The 20,783-nt window shown below is 42.1% G+C and overlaps 1 protein-coding gene across 2 annotated transcripts in view; it reads left to right on the top strand.

Annotated features, from left to right (window-relative positions):
* The window catches only part of LOC121901413 (protein diaphanous homolog 1-like), a 103,437-nt gene that overhangs the window by 52,114 nt on the left and 30,540 nt on the right, over nt 1-20,783 (top strand). The gene's annotated exons all lie outside the window — the stretch shown is intronic.

Raw genomic sequence — 20,783 nt, 5'->3', positions numbered from 1 at the left:
ATGAAATAGCTTAAGCAAACACTTAAGCACTGTTTTTTTTAAAGTGCAGCAGACTGCATGATGATGAAATTACAGAAATGTCAGCTATGAGACTGCGATATAAATATTTTCACCATAGATTTACCCTTCAGTCAGTCACAAGTCACAGTTCTTAGATCAATGGTTGTCAAACTTTTTCACGTCAAGGACCCCTAAACTGACACAAATTAGACCACAGACCCCCATCTGATCAGATTTTTGCTTTTAGTTTTATTACAAAAAGTGTATGAAACCCATGACCAAAATAGTCATACATTCTGTCATTATGTTACTTATGGATGGAATTACAGTGAAGACAAATTATTCCCCTTTTTGCTGGGGACCCCCTGGAACTCCCTCAAGGACCCCCGGTAGTCCCCGGACCTCACTTTGAGAACCACAATCTTAGACAATACATCATGTGAGAAAATAATGCTGTTTTGTGTCTCTTCTGATTCTTTACCTGATGGCCTCACAGTAGCTGCTCCAGATTTGACAGGTCTGATAAATGACTGGCAAGTTTTTGTTCAAAATAACTACAGGTGAGAAAATGGAAGAACCTGCTTTACAGTACACTGGTTCGACCCCCCACCCCTCCCCCCACCTCTCCTCCGTCTCCTCTACCTCTTTTCCATCTCAGCTTCATAATCCTCACCACAACCCACTTCCAGAAGATGTTTGTTTTTCAACTGTTGGTTCCCTCTAGGACACAGCCAAGAAAGATTTGTGAGTTGCTGTGCGTGTGTGTTCATTTGTGTGTATGATTGTTTATAATTAGGGAGAGTTTTAGATAACAGTTTGTGGAATGTGTAGACAGTCTCCTGAGACTGTTTAAAATATGGACTAATAAAGCACTTAGATGACTAAATGAGGAATGGGCACACTTTATTAAGCCATAAGAGTGTTTGTGCGCGCTTGTGTGATTGTTCTAAATTAGTATTGGCTTTGAAAAGCTTGTGTGTAATGTGTTTAAAGTTTTCTATGAGTGTGTGCTTGTGTATGTTTGTACTTGTGTAGTCCACAGTAGCAGGCCTTGTTAATAAATCATGCAGTGTTCAGGCTGGGGCTGCAGAAAGAGAAGCAGGTTAATGCAAGGGTCACTAATGCTGTAGAAGGAGCTGGAAAAAATATCGCATTCTGTTTTCTTTCTATTCTCTCTTATTCATTCCATTTCTGGATGCAGCCATTTTTCTACTTATATCTCTAATCCCCATTTTCTCTCCACACCTTTTTGCCATCAACAAATGACCGCACGACTGGATAACTATGGGTCTGTGTACAGTGGTGACACATAAATCTATGTATACAGCATCTATAGCGACTGGCTTTTCAATATGCAGGTATAGCCTGTAAATGGAAGGTTTGATGTTTATAGGTTGTGTTTGGTGTTGTGTGTTTGTACGTACATTTAAGTGTTTATGTGTACTAGTGCTTAAGTTTAAATCCTAACTATACCTCTTAAGCCCTGAACAGTAGCGGTGCATTAGGCTGGCTTTGCTCGCTCTCTAAGCCATGGTGTGTATTCTCAGTGCGGCAATAGCAAGCGTTCTCTCATTCACCATCTCTTTATGGTTGAGGAACAGGCACAAAACGCCGCTCATTCATCAGGCCTTATCAGGTTCAAACACATCTGTGTGTGCTCACGCTGGCTCTCACTGCCAACTGCAACAGCTCACTCACATGCACAAACGGAAGCGTACACTTATGCATACACATGTAAGCGCACTCACACACACACGCACTTTTGTCCCACTCATTCTCTTCGTTCCATCCCTCCCTCCCTCCATCCCTCGTTATATCTCTCTCTCCTCTGTTTTACATGCAAATGAGCTAAGTGTACTCATGCCGGAGCATTACCGCTGTGTGTGCCTAATCTCCTTGCTGCCTTTTCTCTTTCCTGGAGATTATCCTGTTTTTAAACGGAATAGGCCTTCTTTGCTTCACTCGGCTCCTCTCCCAGCCAGCCAGTCGGTCAGCCAGCCAGCCAGCCAGCGTTCCAATCTCTCGTCCCAATACCATTACCATTTAAATGTTCCCAATGATATGACAGCTGAGCAGGGGCTGAGAGCAGCTCTGTATGTGTGCATGCGTGCGTGCGTGTGTGTGTGCATGTGTGCGCGCATGAGTGTATGTTTGTAATCTTTGTGAGTGTGTGTTTAATTGAGGGATTGGCTGATAAGCTCAAAAGCTTGTTACAGATGCTAAGTATCCTCAGTGTTCGTGATTCTGTCTCTTTTCACCCAGGCCAAGAGGGAAAAAAAATCATGAAGAGAGATGGTAGGATGTGGGGATGAAGGGATATATGTATGCACACCTACACTCCTTCCACCCACTCTTCTTTCCTGTTTTTACTCCTCTTGGTCACAGCAGCATACTCTCTTTCCTCCTCCTCTTTTTCTTATGCATGTATGCTGTGTGTGTGTGTGTGTGTGTGTGTGTGTGTGTGTGTGTGTGTGTGTGTGTGTGTGTGTGTGTGTGTGTGTGTGTGTGTCAGGTGTTCATGGTAGAGGTGCTTTAATTTTGATATTGATGGGGCTGGGGAGGAAGGAAAGTCACTCTGAGGCTGTCTCTATGGTTAGAAGGCATGTTAATCTTGAGTAAAAGGAGAGATAAGAGAGGAGAAGAAATAGTCAAAAGTGCAGTGTAGCTAAAAGTGCAGATTGACTGTGGCTGCCTGTAACTGACTAACGTTTATTTTTTTGCAGTATTAGCTACCTATCCCTGCACGCAGTGACACACACACACACACACACATATGCATGCATGCATGCACGCACAGACACATAGACACACACACACACACACAGGAGACTTAGCCCACTTTGATGTCACTGATAACACACATAAAAAAATGGAGCTGCAAAGAGCAACAACTTCAAAGATGTATTTGACGAGATAGGAGCATTAACCCCCATCTCCCTTCCTCCCTCTCCTCATCCTCTTCTCTCTCCTGATTTCCTCATCTCTCTTCTCTTATCTCTGTCTGATAAAGGGGTTCTAATGAAAAGAGACAATGAACGAGGGATGGAACTAGAAAAATGACGGCAGAGCAGCAGGAGGAGGAGGGTAAAGATAAAGCAAGATGTAAAATGAGAAGAGGAAAGATGGATGGTAGCAACAGAGGCATTTTAAAGTGTCCTTTAAAGTCCAAAGCTCCTATCTCAGTCGAATTGTTTAACAGTAGCCTTAAGCTGCTACTGATGCGTTGTTAGCTAGCTAGTGAGTTATTAGGGTGCTGTAGACTATCTTCCCCATTATGCTGATGACTCAGGCCAGGGCTTCAGGGCTCTCACAAAACCACACATATTAAAGCTATCCATTTCACCCAAGCTTTGTACACACTTACACCAACTTTCTTAAGGTATACATTATCTTGTTTATTTCCATGTTTGCGTGCATGTATGTGTCTACACGCACCTTTGCGCCTGGCCACAGTGTATGTGAGCTGCGTTTGTTGTAACCTGCCCAGCTTTTATTGCCAGTGGTGTGACTTGGCCCCTGGTCTCTAGCTGTGGAGTCTGTTTGTAATATGGATAACCCAGTGGCATTTACACCAGACACCGATGGCATTTACAAGGCCTGGTGGGCCAGGCCGTGCTCCACTTTCTGACCTTAATCTGCTACAAGTAACCATGTTATGGTGTTTGCCTGCACCAAAATTTATGTGTTAATGTGTCATGGATGTGTTGGCACAAGAAGAAGTTAGACTTTTGTTTTTTTGGGTTTTTTTTTTTACAGTTTATATGAATACAATTATGATGTGTGTATATGCTATGTGGTCAATTACAGTTGGTCTGCTCCTATGTCTTTGTGCTCATAGTTTATCCTGTTTATGTGTGTTTATTCGCATGCTGAAGCCTTTTCTCCATTACTCAGTATCTGCATGTGTCGTGTTCTGTGAGACGTGGGTTCTGCTTTGCCCTGCAGGCACCTTAATTTTTCACCATGCTGTGTGCTACACTACACTGCACTGCATGAAAGCGTACGTCTGCACCCTCTCCTGCTCTCTCTTCCTCTCCCTCTCTATTCATCTACTTCCCCCATCCCCATACTCCCCCCCCCAGCACCACCACCACCACCCACCCCTCACCACACACACACACACACGCACGCACCTAATCAAAGCAAGGAGCTCTGTAGATTAGCACTTGAGAAAACTCCCTAAAGACATTCCTTCATTTTGACCATTTTCAGGTACTCTCTTTCCTCCCCCCCTCTCCCCCCACCTCCTCCCTCCCAGCTTTGAATTTTTAACCTCCCCACTGAATAAGAGATGTGGCCATCCTCGTGGGGAAAGGAAAGTTGGAGGGAGGGCAAGGAATGAAGGAAGGGAGAAGGCGGGGGAGGCAGAAGGGAAAAGGTTGTCCCTAAACACGCTTTCACATTTATCCCCTAAAAACCCCACTCTGTATGCTCAATAATGCATGGCCATCTCTCACTCCCCATCCTTTTCCCCCTTCCACTCATTCCGCTCTTCCTTCATCTCCTTCATCTTCCACCCGTTGGTTCCCCAAGCTCTCATCACTCCACCCAGCAGATTAACTGCAGGGTGAAACTGAGACTGGCAAAGCAGGGCGATGGTAGCAGAGCATCAGGGACTAACAGTGAAAGAAAGAGAGAGAGAGAAAGCAGATGAGTAATTTGTCATTGTGTGAATGGAGTTACTACTTTAAGTATTGATCTGAGTGAGTGGGCTTTGGAGTTGTACCATTTCAGAGAGGCCGTAGAGCTTGACTGGGCCTGAAAATTGAAGTCTGACATTACCTGAACCCCTCCTCCCAAACAGTAGCTTAACTTGAACAAAGCCTGTGGAGTGACAAAAACCAGACGGGATTCTCTAATCGTTTCTGAGCAATATTTTTCACCACATTCTGAGACAAAACCAGCTCTGCTTATTCTTATTTCATTGTGGCATTAATATGAAATAGCAGTGTTAGGTACAGTATAACTCAATATGCAGTGAAAGCAAAAGTAGTCAAAAGGAGGACATGAAGTGGTTCCATTTAAATTCAAATATAGTTAAATTTACACCATGCATAACAAACTACAGTATATGAGATATACAGTACCAACAACTAATGCAAGTCACGTTTTGCGTGTGTAGTTTCTGTGTTTCGTTTTGTATGTATTGTACTTAGAAGTAATTTGTCTGCTAGAACTGTTCCACTGTAGATGTGCAGCGAGCAGAGAGAGCCTTTCACGGCTTGTTGTGCATGCACATGGCATCAGCAGCAACTCCTGTCTGTTTGTGTGAATGGAGTGGTACGCCCGAGACTTCTAAAGATCACTCCAAGAATGTTTTTTTCTAAGTCTGTTCTGGAAAGTTTTTGAAGAACCCGGAGAGTTTGTGCTTTCAAAGTTTCATGTTGATTTTTTTTTTCTCTGAAGTTTTACCTCCTTGCTGTTTTCTTTGTTTACAGCCTCAAAGAAGATAGTGGTTAAATACTGCAAGAGCAACAGCCCATAACAGCATTGCAAATAATGCCAGTAATAATAAAATAACGATAAAACAAGTATTGGCAGATCTTGAAAATTGATCTTAAACAATTAAAGTGACGTGCTCTCTGTATAAAGAGGGTTTTCTTTTAAATCAAATTGAATTTTAATAAAGCTTAAAAGTTGTTGGTAGTTAAGTTTTGAGGATATGCAGGGCTGTAGAGTGTTCTGAGTAGAGCTACACACATGCTGCTTTCTCTGTCTTCCAGGCTTTGAGGAGATGTGGGTAGCACTTGATGGAGCAATGCAGCTTTTATGGGAGAAAGCTACTAAAAACATAGTTATTTGTTGGTTCAGCAGGTTGTTTGCTAACCCAGGCAAGATAAAAGCTTGCCTCCACTATGGGGAAATGCAAATTTTTGGGAGCTGGATTCATGATATCAAGTATGCTGCTTGGTTGAAGCCAGTTGAATGAAACAAACATGAAGGCCACTGCATTGTTTACCAGAAAAAACAAAAAATTATAAAATAGTGGCAGGTTTACACCTGCACCTGTGTTCTGAGTCTGCTATAAGAGCCCTATAGTTCACAATCATTCAATATTATGGTAAAATATTCAGGTTTTAAGCTTTCTTTTCCTTTATTTTGTTTGTTTATTTAAATACTCTTAAGTGTAATTCAGCAGTAGATTACATTAATATGAAATTCTGAAACCTGCCGGTACCATTTAGAAAATAAGTGGGAGAGATTATTATCAAAGATACAGATGGACGGAGACTAATCTTGGTTCAATAGATGAGAAGACGGATGGCGTTATTGAGGGTAGAGTGAAGAAGAGAGAAGGACAGAATGAATGAGGCAAGGAGAAGGACGAATGGAGGCAAGAGTGATCTGTGTACGATTGAAGAGAGCAGTGAGGAAGGGAATGAAGGAATGAAAAATGATCAAGAGGTGAAGAGACATGAAGCAACTATAGTGATTGAGGAGATGGAGATCAAGGTGAGGCAAAATGAGTTAAGTTATTCTGAGAGCATGACAGTGAGAAAAGTGAACTGAAAGAGTTGGACGCAGAGTCCAGTTCAGGTTGGTCATAGCAATGTGCTGCATTGCTGGCTGCTCTGAGAGCTGATTATAGCTGAATTCTTTGCAGGAGAGATGACGCTGCTGCTTTTAACTAAAGGTGACTTGATCGAGATGTGTGTCCTGCATACGGTTTTCTCTGTCAGTATACAGTATGTGAGAGAACAGGCAGGATGGACAGAGACCTTTCTCTGCCTTTTAATCTTTCTCTTCTCCTCTGTGGCGTTCTTTCTCTCTCTTCCTCTCTGAGGGGCGGACCGCATCTTAATTCCTCACTCTTCTGACAATGTTTGGCTCTCCACTGAATCTCTCCACTTCCCTGTTTCTGTTCTCCAAATAGGTTATTTAGGGCTTGGTACTTAACTGTACACAGTTAGTGGTCAGTCAGTACACACACACACACACTCACACACCCACACACACTATGCCACTGGGCCTCCTTAGAGATTGTCTGCTTAATACTGCATTGCACTTAGAGGCATCAACAAGCCCCGTGGTGCTCCACTGAGGCGTAGAACGCACGAAAGCATGCTAATTCCCCCCCAACTCACTCCATCTATCCCTTTGTGACCCCCCCCTCCATCCATCTATCACACTATTTCCCCTTTCTGCCCCCCCACCCCTTTATCTTCTCTGTAGACAGAGCATGGTTTAATGAGCACAGGGAACACAAGACTATACACAGAATAACACACAGTATGTAATATGTTGCATGTTATTAATTTATACTGTGGTTCAAATGTGGCTAGGTTTACTTGAGACTTTTTTCCCAAATTGACTTGTACTTTCTGGAGGCTATGTGTCATGTGCGTACTGAAGGTGCTCAAGTTCACCTTTTTTTCTTTATTGCATGATGAGATTTCATCGGTAACCACATGAAGATAAATGCAGTTACCTGCTAACAGCTTGGTCATACTGTGCGTTTTACGGCTGTCCTGCTAGCTTCATCATTGTTAAGTCTGCTGTTGTGAAAATCCTGCAATGTGTTCTCCACTACTGTATGAATAACACTGATACAGTAACATCAAGTGGTTGCACCATTAAAGGAGCTTGTTTTTCTACAGGTTAACAGTTCTACAGTGGGTTATATGTTGCAGCAAAAATGTGGTAAAGGTTAGAGTTTAGGTTTATGACATTATCAAATAATTGGAGTATACCAGTGTGGTGATACAACTTCAAAAGTGAAGAATACCATTTTCACTGTATGTTTGTCGCATAATATCTGTTTTCTCACCCTTCTGTTCATTCTGTCAACAGTGGGAAGTGTGGGGAGAGAGGGAGTGATCTGTGACAAAGGTCCCTGTCTTAGCGTACTGTATATACAGTATGCCATGCACTCTAGGGTCAGCGCCCCCACATTTCTACACCATGTTGCAATCACCACTACATCCGCTTAGGTGTCAAACACTGTGTGTTCCCTATTTTCCAGACTGTACACATGACATTAATCACGCTGAGTCTACCTCTGGTGAAATATAGCCTTTCCAAGTCTTTCCAAAAAAAAAGAGAAAAAAAAGAAGTGAACAGAAATGAAAGCCATATTGCTATAAAACACACTCCTCAGCTCATCTACAAAGTGCAATAGAACATAAAATGAATTCATTAGTATTTGTGTCTGTGGAGCCCTCTGGTTTTATTTGAGACTGCAGTGTAATGCAGAATACATCACATGGGACAGTTTGTGTGGCAGCTTTTAAACCAGGACAAGTGTGTGTGCCAGGGGACCTGCGTCTGTTAATGTGAGTAAGCACATATCCCCCAAGAGTCCTCCCTTTAAATGTGTAAAGTAATGCTAAGAGTTCTTGCTAAGAGTTCTTGCCACTCACCACAATAATTCATAAGCATTTCAGAGTCCCTAGACCACAGGTCTTTGCACATGTGTGTACGTGTGTATGCTTGTGTTTGTGAGAGAAATTGTATGTTTGTGAGAGAGGGTAAGTGAATGAGTGAGTTTGTGTCATAGGAGACCTCAGACTCTGTCAGCTTCATTTCCCAACATCATGTAACCGAGGACAGGCCAGCCTTATGAGACCGTCAGCTGAAAAACAGCAAAGTGACATTAGACACACACACACACACACATATATACACACACACACACACACACACACACATACATATACGCTGTCATCAGGGCGAAGGGTGGAATCCTAGCCTTGTCATGCTCTGCGCCATAATCCAGTTTAGAAGGATTAATTAGGAATTAAGGAGTGTAATGTTATCGGTGCGTGATCCGTTCACATGCGCGCACACTCGTGCACATGCAGCTCTCTGTTTGAGTGTGTATGTAGGGCGAGGATTATTCAGAACTAAGAAAGAAAAGTAAAATAATTTTTATGTTTTTCTGACTTTATTACTTTTTCATTCAGTTTTTCTCTTTTCACGTCCTTCTCCCTCCTTCTCTGTCTGCCTTACTTATTACCCTCTCCTACTCTTCATCCATCCTCACAGTCTCTTTCCCTTCAACTTCCTTCCCCTCATATGTTCTAGGAACATCCATAAAATTACTTTTTCAGTCTTCTCCTCACCCTTGTTTTCTGTTTCTCCTTTCTGCTTTCTGTGCCACCATTATCCTGTCTTTTAAAGTCCTGTGTAGGCTTTCATTCAGTGCTTTCATCCTTTCAGTCTAGCTTTGTCAAAGAGAGAAAGAGTGAGAGAGATTTCTATAGCTCTGGTACTCTTTCAAGAAGGCTACGGCATTCAGGTGTGCCTCTCTGGATGTCCATTTTGTGTCTGGCTCCCCATTTTTCATAGTTTTTCTTTATTTCTCTGGTGAAGAGTGTGACTGGGGAGCCGCACTACTTACAATTGCTAGAGTCTCAGCCCCTTTGCTATACGAAGCAGCTCTGCTTTCAGACAAGACTTGAGTGGCTTACCTTTGTCCATGAGATGATGCTTTCAGTCCTCCTGCTTTTTCGCTCCTTCACCCACCTCACTGCTACACAATGATTTTAAGGATAGATTGATAGATGAAAGGCAATAAGCAGGAGGATGAAGAGGAGGGGAATGGAGATGGAGTAAAAATAGGAAAAATGTGATGAGGTTGTTTGTCTCCATGTGTTTTTCTTGGACTGTAATTTTGTGTGTGTGCTTGCCTGCCAGACGCAGTTAGGTGTGTGTTGATACTTCCTTGGGCAGATAGTAATGATATTGTTTTTATTAATGCCTGATTAAATTTCTAACATGTGGCTGCTGGAGCTCTTAGTGCTTTTATAACAGTCGGCAGCCCTCTTAACACACCAATACAAAATGCTGCGTCTCTAACGTGGATGCGATGGTGTATATCAAATCGACAGATTCTATTCATTTCCTATGGAGAGCAGGCGATGCGGCCGCGCAGTGCATGATGGATACGGCGCGGCGAGTTGATGGACCGTTCGCTGTATTTGCATAAACACGACTTAACCTCAACTTTATGCAAATTATTCCGTCCAGCACAACACATCAGGCTCACCAAACTCAGATCAAACTGTCAAACTAGGCAGTGCTGATCAAATATGAATCAAGGTTCTATTACTGCATTGCCTATTTTGTGCCTCAAATGTTTTCAGAAACATTTTAGTGTACTGTTTAGCTGTAATATGAGAGAGTTTTTGATCAGGCCGCCATTTTTTCCTGTTTGAAAATGGACGAGCCAAAACCAGGCACCACCCAACTTGCAGTACGTCACCCACCAGGTCAACCCACCAGACGGAGCGTTTAGTGGTCTGGTGCGTACAGATGCGTCCCCGCCGGAGGCAGTTTGCGTACTGCATAATTCTCCTCCTGTCAGTTTCTCCCATAATGAGCCATGAACATTCAAATCAAAACAAGCAGTAGTAAACTTTACAATAGTAAATTTTTCATCCCATGACCACTGTGCTCACCGTTGTTCATCCATCTCTCTTTTCATGCCTCTGCTTTATGCTCTTTTTTTTTTCTCGTCTCCTTTCTTCAGCTGTCTTCTACTCCCTCCTTCCACTTTACTCTCTCACTGTCTGTCGCCCTCTCTCTCTCTCTCTTGTTCCCTCTGGCACTATTGGCAACACTCTGTCTCTGTCAGGTGTGTGTGAGATAGCCTTCACACCATTGACTTGGAGGAGATGGGCTTTTGATGCCTCAGCCCGTATTCAACTCATTTCTTAACTCTTCCCTTCCCAACCAATAAGCAGATAGTCGCTGTTCCAGTCACTCCCTGTAGATTTGATTGAAAGTTATTAGACATTTAATAGATCATACTGGATGCGCTGCATGCGTTAGGCCTCTGCAAATCATGTACCATAATTTGTTGCCACCATCCATTTTCAGTGTTTGTTATGTTTGACTACTGTTTTTCTACCTTCTCTGCATCTATTTGTTTCTGTTTATTTCAGCAGGGTATTTAAACATGGTTTAGATAAGTAATCCATCAGCGTACTGAAGTTTTTATTTTTGCACAAGCTATCTTTTTGTAATAATGCTGGTGAAAAATGGCTGCAGAGTTGGCTACTATATACTAATATATTCATGACATATCAGAGGTTGTCAGAAAATCAAACCCCTGAGCCAAACAACAGGATAAGGATAATGTGAGTTAGGGCGCTTCTCCCCGGCACATAAACACATCACATTTGTAGTTTCCTGGCAGTTCTACTGATGACAATAATGTAATTTTGTCAAAGAAGAAAAACGCAGACACAATGTTCGCTGTGACTGATTCTGGACCCCAAGCAAGTTTAAAGTCTCTGCAAGTTGATTTTCATCCTGTACAGAAAACCAACAACAGAAAACCTCAGTGTACTGTCAGCTTATCAAATTCTGTTTGTGGCAAACAGTTGCATATTAACACATGCGGCTGACAGAGAGCAACACGGGCTTTTCATTGGTGTTTTTGGCCACCTGATGTGCGTATGCTCAAAATTGGCTCTCCCCTTTTTAGCCCTGGGCGTCTTATTCCAAATAGAAATACTTCGGTCTTTTTGGCTGGTCAGATGTTTGACTTTCTTCAGCCACTCATTTGCCTTAGCACCCCGCTACTTTGTGCTGACCAGGTAGCTTACAATTGGCTTGTGTGAGCTTGTTAGATGAAAGAGGAGAATCAGCGAGCACTATTAAAACACAGGGATACAAACTGATGAACCACAACAATGAACTAAAAGCTGTACAGAGATGTAGTTTGTTCATTCTCTGTGGGATCAGTACTACTAGCAACCCTTTTACATTACGAGGAATCATCTGATTCAATATTAATGTCAAAAATATCGTGCAATGAAGCTTTAACAGGTTAAAACATGTAACCCCACTTATATGGGTCTTCAGGTATCAGTTCAGGAATTACTCATTTGACATAAAGATATATTTAATTAAGATGCATTACTATTAACAAGTAGTTATTCATAAAACAAGTGGATATTCATTATGAATATTTTAACATCTGAGCTGTTTTTATGTGTTAGACCTATTATAATTTGAGGTTTAATGTTCAAAATGCATGAATTGTAACAGTGGCTATAGCTCTGTTTGGTTTAAATTTGAGATTGTGTGTCTGTTTGTGTGAGAGAAAGAGAAAAAAAAAAGAGAGAGAGAGAGTAACAAGGCCAGCTCTGCCTCCAGGCTGTTTGGCCCCAAACTCTCATCAGCCTGCTGGTGCTGAAACAGAGAACCTTCTGCCCCTTGCCACCATACACACACACACACACACACACACACACTCACACACACACTCACACACAGCACTACAAAGACATAGGCACACACAAAGAAACCTGCATGCATTCACAACACACACAATCAAAGTTTGTGACAAAATCACCTTCCCCATCTCTCGCTGTCATCCATACTTGTTTTATCAGTGCATCCCATCTCCTTTTATCCATCTCCCTAATCTGTCTATGCCTCTATCAGACACTTTCTATTCCCATATCTTGCCTCTGAGACAAGCTCTCTTTTCTAACTCCTCCACTCCCTTCATCCTTATCTTGTTTCCTCGCAGCCCCATACATCCACCAGCTTTAGGTTACTTTGAGAATGTTTCTTGTCCCCTCTCCCTCCTTTTCCATTTCTCTCTCTCTGTACACTCCACCCCCCACCCCCCTCCACCCCACATCTTTCTCCTCTCCATGTCTCCCTCTCTTCCCTCTCTTCTCAGCGGTGGTTTTAATGCATTATGAAAATGGACTGGGGCTATGAAAGCGAAACAGGACAAGTTTGGCTGTTTAATGTGACTCCTTTCACTCCTCATCTGCCTCATTGGCAGCCTGCATGTATGTGTGTGTGTGTGTGTGTGTTCATGCTGTTGTGCTTTTTGTGTGCGTATTGGTATGCATGTGCGTGCCTTTCTTTGGCTGCTTTTTTTTTTTTTTTTTTGCACAGAAAGCTCAATGTGAGTGTGTGACCAACATTGTTCATCAGCTGGTCTTCACACATGTAGTGACACGTTCCTGCTCTTTAACTGAACTTCTCTTAACGGACACATGCACACACTTTGGGCAAGCATTAAACTGCATGAATAATAGAATAGACAGGCAGACAGCGTGGAACACATGTTTCACCGAGACGTGTGTTAATGGAAAAGAGTGTTAGGGCATGGATAGAAGGATGAAGGAAGCTGGGAAGGGGTGTTTATGAGACAGAGTAAGTTCTAGCCTACAGGGTGGTGTGACCTGGATCTAAGTCCCCCCATTTCCATCTCTCTCACTCTTTTTCTCTCACATGTATCTCTATCTCTCCTTCACTCCCTACACTATTCCCACTTTGTTAATTTGTGTGAAGTTAAGCCTCTTCATCTCTGGAGAGAGAGAGATCATCCTGTGGAAAGATGGAGCTAGATTAGCTGATTGAATAGATAGAAATGAGCCGATGGTAGATGCAGATTGGGAGGAATACAACCGAAGAAAGAGTGAGGAAGAATTGTTGTGATTATTGAGGAGTATTGAGACTAAGGCCAACTGGTGACAATACAGTGATTGTTAGTCAGCTGGTATGTGGTGTTTGACTATGAGATTCAAGGTGCAGTATACGACATTAATCCCCACTAGATGTGGCACGATAGCACCAGCATCTCATACCAAAACAAATGTGCGTGTTGTATAAAGTTAGGGGTGCAGAGAAAGCTGTTGATCAAATACGAATCAGGATTCTGTTACTGCATCGCCTGTTTCTCGCCTCAAATGTTCTCAGAAACATATTTCAGTGTCCTGTTTAGCTATAATATGACACAGAGGGACTCACATGCACGAACATGCACGTGCAGCTGGACCAACTATCAGAGAGAGAGAGAGAGACAAACAGAGAGGCTCAAATCATAACCCACATAGAGGGAATGTGACTTCATTCTCTACTCAGGTTGCCATTACTCCATTATATCTTTACAAAGCAAATAGTTGTTTGCTGATATCTAGTGGGGCTGAATGTCGTATATTGCACCTTTTTAAGGTGGAGAATGTGTGGGGGCGTGATGAGGTGACTGAGCCAGCTCATACCTTAAAGTCAACGTAAAGTATTTAATAGAGTTGATGAAGCTGATTGTGTTTGAGCTAGAAGTTTAATGAACTTTTACTGTGCTACTTGAGAGAACAGTAGCATTGATTTAAAATAGCCTCAGTCTTTTCTTGTCATTTCTTTTTTTTTTTCTCCCTTCCCAGCCTCCCCCTTTGTGACTCTCTGCCACCTCCTCTCTTGCCTCCTCTCTTGCCTGCTCTCTCTCTCTCTCTCTCTCTCTCTCTCTCTCTCTCTCTCTCTCTCTCTCTCTCTCTCTCTCTCTCTCTCTCTCTCTCTCTCTCTCTCTCTCTCTCTCTCTCTCTCTCTCTCTCTCTCTCTCTCTCTCTCTGATGTAGCAGAGTGAGTGTGTGTATGTGTGGCTGGCAATGGATATTCTGAGCGCGGGCGGTGTATATGTGTGCATCAGGGTTTAATTGCGGTGTGCATAGAAACGAGTGTAATTAGCCAGCGCTCGCTTCCCTGCCGCCCGGCTAACAACCGGCATCCCCTCTGTGCTTGCTCTTTCTCTCTCTGCCTTTCTTCTTTGTCTCCCTCCCTCTCTCTCTCTTGTCTCATGCCTGTTGCCACAACGACAAGCCCCACTCCGCCATTGTTCCCTGCTGTTCTCCAAGAACAAAGGAGGAGGCTATTAGCTCCCTGAGAGAGGAGTGGCGGAAATGGAGGAGAGGGATAGAGAAAGAGAGAGAGGATTGCTGTGAGGGTGGGATGATGAGATGAGAGTGTGAAAGAGAATTGTCGAGCAAGTGAGGGATGGATGGAGACAAAGAGGTGGAATAAGAAGGGACCAAGAGTTTGAGAGATTTAAACAGAGGAGGAGGAGAAAGAAGGGAAGGAGAAGATAGAGAAAGAACACGTGAACAAGACTTTGAGAGCATTAGAGGAGAGACAGATTAGAGGAGGAGAAAGGCTTGTGGGGCAGCATAGAGAGCTCTTTTTTTCTTCCTCCAGGGACAAAAAGTGATATTGAACAAGTTATTTAATTTAATTCAGAGAAACATACTTAGCCTTTGAACAGAGTTTCATCCCATCTACCTTTTCTCTTTATAGTCTCTCTCCCTCCTTCCCTTCTCCCTCCCCTTTTAGCCTTTTCTCAGTCTATTACAACCAGAATTGGAGTCTTTGTGTGCATTTGTGTGCACAGATGCAAGTGTACACACTTTGTAGTTTTTATACACTTATCAGTTGTGTGTCCTTGTTCTCCTTGCTTGTGAGTATGTGTGTATGTGTGCACTCTGTGTGAGGGTCATTAGTAGCGAGTGTAGGCGGGTAATGCGCTGTCTGCAATGCTGGCCATCTGAATGTTAACAGATTGTAACGCAGGACAGAAAGTGAATTTGGTTTCCCGAGGAAAATGGAGCAAATTACACTTTTATAGCTCTCTGCCACTATCCTTTGCTCCCGCCATTACTCACTAGGTGTAGAGAGAGAGAGAGAGAGAGATGAGAGGAGAGAGAGAACGAGAGAACAAGTGATCGGGAAGATGGCCTTACTGAGGAGGACGGTTGAGGTGTGGTGGTGAAACTGGTTTATGGGGAAATGCGGGGACACCTTTTTAAGTAGTTGATAACCTATATTTGGTTTTGAACTTCTTAGAGAGATAAAGCCCAGGGATGAACGTCTGCTATTATCCCAGGGGAAGTTCAGATAATTGTCAAGATTTCCATCCCCTAGTTGAAATTTGCATTTCCCATTCACACATTTAATCCTTCATGTACAATCCAAATCCGTACATGTACTGGACAGTTATTATATTTGGATTAAGATATCTAGATGCTCCTCATATTTACAGTTCTTAATTTTAAATGAAAGTAGGTTTTATAATATGTCAGTGCAGTCACAAGGGAAATGTGTATGCCATGGTTCTTCTGACATTTCCATTTCTAATGGTGATGTAATGGCAAGCAATGCCACATGAATGTCTGTCATCCGAATTTATCACATAATTTGTAATGGCTTACATGAATAGAATAGCAGATTTATTCTGTATACATATCAGTGAGCATAGCCAAACCTTTGATGTTAAAGGGAGCCATTTCAGTCATGCTAGAATTAACTTCTCAACACTTACACACAAACTGATAATGTCTTTTGAGCATTTGTGGATAGAGCCTAATAAAATCTATTTAAACTATCCTCAAAATTAATTTTTTTTTACAATTACCTATTTAATTATTTTCTCTCCTCTATGTGTGAAAAGCTCCAAAATGTATTAAAGTTTATTTCTTTTTAGCAACAACTTTTAAAGGTGCCTTGTGGAGTTTCTGACCTCTCAAAGCACTATGGTTTTTTACTGAGTGAGTCTCTTAGTGATTTATTTGTCTTGTTCACGTGCATGAGGATGTACGTGGGTGATGCGATACACAGGCCCATCAATGGTTTCACACTATTCCAATCATCTACAGGTGATTGTAATGTGCCAAAAGATGCAGCAATACGCCAGCAAAGGCAGGGAAGAAGAAGACCAGTAAACACGGATGTAAACAATGCAGGATTGAAATTACTTTAAAAATTGGCTTTGTAAATGTTTTTTGCGAGGAAGAAAATTCCCTCAACACTTTTGTTAGACCTCAAGGGCACACACAATGTATTTTGGTGAGTAACACTCAATGTTAAGATTACTTTCATTAGTTCACCAGAAAACTCCACAGGGCACCTTTAACATGAAATAATAAACACAACAAAGGGCCCCTGGAATACGTAGGTTATTATAAAGACAAAAATGAATTGCAATTTCAACAGTAACCACGTGTCTGCAAAACTGAAATTGTTGATTTTAACATTCACGAAGGATCCTGAGGAAGTTGTTTTGCTGGATGGAATAAATGTAGCATTTTTGAACCTTTTTAGATACAGTAACGTTTCCGCTTGGAGCCTGGTCCAATATGCTTCTTTGTGTTTTCAAAATAGATTCTCAAGACATGTGAATGCATAGTAAAAACAGTAAAAGATAGAAAAAATGATCAAGCCAGAACTTGGCTAATTAAACTCATCTTCAAAGTAAAATATCATCATGACATTTCAGAGTTTATTTGTGACAGTTACATATGTAGTCCACCTCTTCTAATGGTGACAAATTACCGGCAAGTAATTACTAATGATGACTGACAACCATTACATGATATTGACAGCTCTTCACTGTAACAGCTTGAGCTTCATGGTCTACTAGAACAATCTGCCTCACAGCTCAAAATCCTGGAGGTCTTAATTAAGTTAAAAGCATTGATATAATATGCTAAAAAGTTTAATTGGGATGGTGTCACAATTTCACATTATTCACCACCTGTTGGTCATTTGCATTCAACTAGAGTTTGATTTTGTCCTTGAGCCAGCTTGTGGAATTTGTGTTAACTGATAAAATTTTCATCTTAAAAAGAGAAGTGTGAGCACAAACACAATCAAATGCTGTATATATGTAACCAAAAAAAAAATCTTAGTAAAACAGGTGAAAAGAAAAAGTGAACAGAAAGTATGTTTCTGTCTGACTTCTTGTTTACTGCCCTACTGCATGAGATGGCATACAGTAGTAATAGTTAATGCATGGCCAGCTCTTCTTTATGGGAATCATTATAACAGATCTTTGATCAGTCAGATTACCAGGCTGAAACTTCATGTTGTGCAGCATCCCACTGTGGTGGAATCTGTGATTTTTGCCTTTGAATATCCTTGGCTCTACCCTACTGACCTCAAGTTAACTTTAAAGAACTTTTTTAACTCATTAAAGTTTGATTTCCTTTTAAGATTCACACCGCTCATGTTCCCCATAACATAATGCATATATTATCTAATTAACTAGTGGCTTTTGCCTGGCTTTTTGACACTGTCGGATGTTTAAATTTTCAAGACTGTGACCACAGTTCAGTCACCTTCATCATAGAATTGTAAATGAGATATAAAAATATTATATTTCAGTTTAATTTTTCCAGGATTAATGGTTGGTTAATTGCCTTGCTCTTAAAACTAAACATTTTGAAATGTTATAACATAAAATAAACATAATATTGCTTTTTTGTTGTTGTCCGGTATGGACTAGTAATAAGTGTTTCCTAAAGGTACATGAACAGAGAATCTATATATATAATTAGTGTTGTTTTCACTTCTGTTTTCATCAAACTGTCCAAGAAAAAGAAATGCATTTCAGAGGCGATGTTCCCTTTAATTGGAAAATGAGTTACATCTGTGGGTCTGCTTCTTCCCCTTGTTTTCTGCTCTGTATCTCTGCTGGAAAAACACTGAAGCACTAGCTAAAGCAGACAGCTACGAAAGCATTGTGAGAGACCGTTCGGCTCCTGTCTCACCATCAAGTCATGATGAAGTAACATAGGAGGGAGAGAAAGAGATGGCGTTTGATTTGGGAATTAAAGCAGAGCTTAGCTAGAGTGAAGCAGCAGTCAAGGTTGGCTCAAGGGCAACATTTCACAGCCAGGCAGCGAATGTGTTGGTGTACAAGTACACACATTTATGCACACACGTATACACCCTCAAATGAGGATTCACCCGCCTGACCTGGCGGCTCAGTTTCCCTTCAGTGGGATATGGGGAATATCTTTCCCGGTGATGTGTTGCCTCTTAGCATCAGAAAGATTGTATTCCTTCCTCCTGAAGGGAGCAGTGATGGGGAAGTGTCTCCATCACTCCAACCCCACCTGTCTCCATCTGAATGTTTCTTTCTTCCTCTTTTCCTCTCCTCCCTCTTTCTCTCTGTCTCGCTCTCTCTCTTCCTCCATCTGCTTCCCCTCCCTGAGCTGACATTTGCTGTCAGGAAGCCGTATTATTTTGTTCTTCAGATTTCTGATTAGGATTCTCTTGCTTTGTCTTTGTCTTTGTCCCTGTCCCTATCTTTTCTTTCTCTCCTCCTCCATCTCTCCGTCTGGCCCTCCCCCACAAACAACTGAGTCCAATAATATTTCCTTTCTTGATCTTTCTCTCACTTTTTTTTTTGTTCTTTCTTTGCCACATTCAATTCAGCATAATCTAATTCAGTCTATGTCTCTCTGTCCCATCTTCCATTACACCTCTCTCATCTCTCTGTCTCACTCTTGTGTTTTTAAAGGTCAGTTTTCTATTTCTTTTTTTTTTTCTTTTGTTTCTCCCTCCATCCTTTTGTTTCTCTCCTCTCACCATAAAGTTCTTGCTGCAGTTGCTCCCAAGGACTCTGTGTCTCTGGCTTTTAATTATACTCTGTGGGCCTGTGTCCCTGTAGAAACATGCACACATGCGGATTTATGCACCCGCCCACATGGACGGGCGTGGAGCGGTAGGTAGGTTCAGCTGTGACTGTCTGGCTGTTAATTCTTAGAGATTGTATATTCATTCCTCATTGTTTCTTCAAACATTTAAGTTTCACATCAATTATTAAAAGTATATTGGAACTTTTTACTGCTCATTATTTCACTGTTGACTGTCAGGCTATGAATATGTGGATATTTTGTCCATGCTGAGGTCCACTAAAGTAGCTGGAGTTCATCATGCAACTGGACAGCAAAGGAGACAGGAGAGGGTTGTCATGGTGATAATAATCCCTTGAGGGTATATTCCCCCCCCATTTACTCTCTCTACAAGTCTGCATCCTGTCCATTCTCTGTATCTCTCTCTCTCTCTCTCTCCCTTCCTCATCACATCTTGCTGTCTTTGTCTTTACTGTCCCTTTCTTTCTCTGCCTGTGACACACCGCTCACTGTTTGTTTCTCCATCTTCATGTCTCTCTCAGGCTTTTTCCTCCTTCTCGTAATGTCTTCTTTTGTTCCCATCTTTCTTCTTGTTTCTCTTTCTCTCTCCTTCCCTCCGTCCCTGTGGTCCTCACCTCTTGTCCAGCCGTTGAGGGAGGGAGAAGCAGAGGAAGGAAAGGAATGCTAATTTTATCACCACAGCGACGGAGTGCAGGAGGAGAGAGAAAAAGGGAGAGAGAGAGAAAATGTCACTCGTTTGAGGAAATGAGATGGCGATTGCACTGTGTATGTGTGTGTGTGAGTCTCAACAGGAAAGATAAGGGTGACAGTCTGAGTGACATTTCATGTATTTTTACTCCGCTTTGCTTCACTCCCCTGCTGAGTAAATGATATATATTTATATATAGGTGTGTTTTTGTGTGCAGGGGGCAAATGCTAATGTACGTAGGTGTCTACGTGTTTTCTTATATTTCCATCCAGTGCAAGAACTGTTTTCTACCCTGTCTTTGTTTTTCAAGTCAATCATCTGTCTCTCTCACTTTTTCTTCATTCCACTGCTCTCTCTCTTCACCCCTCACTCATGTCGGAAATGTAATCACGTTCGGGGGGGCTGCGCCGAGGGGAAGAGAGGGAGCATGGTGGAAGGAAAAGAGGGGGGAAAAGAGAGTTTGAAGCAAACGTGGGGAAGAGGAAGAAAAAGGCATTTGTATGTGTACCCAATTACCACTCCAGCCAGCCCAAAGTCACCTTCGCAGAGAACGGACGCACGCGCTCTCAAAATAGCTGCTTCCATCCCACCCTCCTCTGTGTGTGTGTATGTGTGGTTACAGTGGTGATGAGGTAGACTGAATAATATCATGGCCTTCCTCTTGCCCGTCAGCTCAGCGGCTTATTATGTGTGTGTCGTCCCTGTATGTAATTGTAGCTTGGTGTGTGAGTGTGCGTGCGTGTCCTGCGTCTGATTGCACTAGCTGATTGAGTCCTAGCCCTGCAGATTTCAACCCGGGTCCTTAGCCTCTGATTAGGTGTTGTGATGTGTGTAAGAAGAAGAAAGTGTGTCTGTGTGTGTGTGTGTGTGTCTATAGAATTTGAGTCGTAGACCTTCTGATTGAAGGCAGAGTGAGG

The sequence above is a fragment of the Thunnus maccoyii genome, chromosome 8 (assembly GCF_910596095.1).
Source record: "Thunnus maccoyii chromosome 8, fThuMac1.1, whole genome shotgun sequence".
NCBI classification, from domain to species: domain Eukaryota; kingdom Metazoa; phylum Chordata; class Actinopteri; order Scombriformes; family Scombridae; genus Thunnus; species Thunnus maccoyii.
This window is presented reverse-complemented; position numbering and strand designations above follow the sequence as displayed.